This window comes from Crocuta crocuta, unplaced genomic scaffold (assembly GCF_008692635.1).
Source record: "Crocuta crocuta isolate KB4526 unplaced genomic scaffold, BGI_CrCroc_1.0 scaffold675, whole genome shotgun sequence".
In the NCBI taxonomy this organism is placed as follows: domain Eukaryota; kingdom Metazoa; phylum Chordata; class Mammalia; order Carnivora; family Hyaenidae; genus Crocuta; species Crocuta crocuta.
Window position 1 is genome coordinate 2622685 of NW_027528796.1, and position 2588 is coordinate 2625272.

Consider the following 2588-nt stretch of genomic DNA (forward strand, 5'->3'; position numbering starts at 1 on the left):
CTGCCGGCCGCACCCTGCAGATTGTGCCAGGTCCACGGCAGCAGATGCCACCCACGTCCCCAGGACGGCCCCTCTCCCGGCGGGGACAGCAGGCCTGGCGGCCACACCCGGGAGGCAGCACCCTTCACCACCTCCCCTGGTCTCGGCCGACCACACGTGCAGACACAAGTCGTCCCCAGGACTGCAGAGCCGGAGGCATTCCACAGGCCCCTCCAGACCGCCGGCCTCGTCCGCCGCACCCCTGCTGGGCCACAGCCAGGACACGCCTGCTGAGTGCGCCCAGAGGAAGACCCAGGGGGGCCCCGAGGGCCCCTGCATCCGTCCTGGCGCTCCCTCCAGACCGGCTCCGACCGCCCCGCCTCCTGTCTGAGTGACACACGCTGACCGTGGGGGGCCGGCCCGGGGCCGTGGGGGGCGGGCGGGGGGCTGGCACGGGCTCACCCGCCCCAGGAGTGCCCCGGGCCTGGCCTCCGCTGGAGGGGTGCCTGCGGCTCAGACGACCCGGGCTCCCCCTGCACACCACGCACCCCGGGGTCTTCTCTACGCGGGGACAGCAGGGGCTCAGGTCCCCGGGAGGAGCGCAGAGAGGCAGCTGTTGTTCCCGTGAAAGCCACCTCGTTTTAGGGACTTTTGTCAAGCTGGTCCCTGTCGCCTGCCAGCGCTGCCCCACCCCGGCTGGCCTGTCAGGACCTGCGGCCGGCAGCACTGGACGGGCTCGGGGCGGACGGCTCAGTGGCCCTCCCAGGGGACTCTGCCGCCACCAGCTCCCTTCCTGTCCCCTGCCCTGCGGAGCCGCCCCGGAGCGCCCCCAGGCCTCTGGCACCCCTTCCTTCCCGGAGCCGGACCCTGCTCGGTCCTCCAGTCCCAGTCACCTAGGCATCCCTGCTGACAGTCGCCCCAGCGCCGCCGTCCCCAGGAGCCCGGACACCCGCCCCTCCTGCTGGCCTCTCTGGGCGCCTGACCCCCTCCTCCCCGCAGTTCAGGGGCGGCCTCACTCTAATCACCGTCGTGCTGTCTGGAAACTCCTTGTCCCCCTCCCTCCGCTGGACTCGCCTGGGAAACCTCACGCTTCAATTCCTTGCCCGACGGCAGCCCCAGCCTGGCCGCACTCAGCTGCTCACCCCCACTCCGCCCACTCCCTGCGCCCTGCCTGGCGGCTCCTAACGGCCTGGCCAAAAGGGCTCGTCGGGTCGTGGGCTCTGGTCCTCAGTCTGGCTCCCTTCCTGCGGCCTGGTGGCCTGTCCACATGTCCCTCTTTGCTCACCCTCCATTAGATCTTTCGATCTCACCCTGCTTCCCCAGGGACGTCATGCACCCCCCCCCCCGCCCCCCACTCCAGCTTCTGACGTCTCCCCGTGTGGGGGGGAGCTGTGTGCACCATGCCTCCTGTGTGCCCCCTCCATCTGCTTGTCCCCCTTGGGCAGGAGGGGCCCCATCGTTCGAGGAAGTACGTGGGCCCACACGCTTTTCTGTGGAAAAGGCTTTTCTGGAGAAGACACTCCCTTTACCGGAAGGCTTTCCCCCCGATTCCCACAAGGCTCATGTCCTCACTTCATTTGGTCTCATTCCAGCATCTTGAGGTGAGGTTTCCTGTCCCCTGCGCCTTCCGCAGCTCACGGTCTTCATTCTGCCTTGTTTCCCCGTGCACGGCCCATGCCCCATGCTGCCATCCTGTGTATTTACCTTTCAGTTAATTACTTCGCTCTTCACCTCTGTAGGATGCTGGGAAACCGACTCATTCTTTAGAAACCGATAAGGTGACGGAACAACTATTTATCCTGCCTTTCCCGGCAAACAGAAAGTCGGTAAGTCGGCTAACGAATGAAGAATGAATCCTGGAATTAAGATATTGCCATTTTGCTGCTTCTACTGCAATAACAGATGTGGCCGATGGCCCTAATGGCTGTGGGGGTGAGGTGGTGGCCAGCCCGCGGGGGCCCTCACAGCGGGTGGGACACGCCGACCACATCCAGACCCCCATCGGCTAATCGCAGGGAGAGGGACACCAGACACCGTGCACCACAGGACGGCACAGTGCCCCTCCGGCCCAGCGCAAAGAGATGCGAGCTCCCGGTGGGACCGCTGGCTTCCAGAAGCTTCCAGAAGCTCAGAGGACAGAGGGATGTTCTGGCTCCACCTCGAGAGTCCCTCGTCCACCTCCACCTGAGACACGGCAACCAGAGCAGCACCTGAGCTGGTTCAGGCCTGACTGTGATAAGCCCAGAGTATCAGCACACATAAGCTGTCCCAAAGCATTTGCGTGCCGGGGTGGGGGTGGGGGGGCGGGATTTGAACCCTGATGGTACTAAGGGAGCATTCTTTTCCTTTCCGGGTGTGTAATGATGGCGCGATGGTTCCTTTATAAACAGTGTCTTTATTATGCTTCTGCGGCCCCGTGGTGGGAGCGGTCTGATGTCGGGGATTTACTTGAGAGTAAAGCTGGGCTGTGGGCGGGGTGTGGATGAGGAACCACTGACCGACATGGTGGGGTGTAGACATGGAGCCACTGGCCGGCGTGGGGGGTGTAGACATGGAGCCACTGGCTGGCGGTCGTTGGTCACTGTCAACAACGGCTGTGGGGGGGGGGG

The 2588-nt window shown here is 64.8% G+C and overlaps 1 long non-coding RNA gene across 1 annotated transcript; it reads left to right on the top strand.

The window, feature by feature from the left end:
* Nucleotides 1-1332: 1332 nt before the first annotated feature.
* Nucleotides 1333-2218, top strand: LOC144224387 (uncharacterized). Its single transcript, XR_013333040.1, has 3 exons — nt 1333-1580; nt 1719-1805; nt 1995-2218. It is a non-coding gene; the product is annotated as an uncharacterized LOC144224387 (long non-coding RNA).
* Nucleotides 2219-2588: the final 370 nt, after the last annotated feature.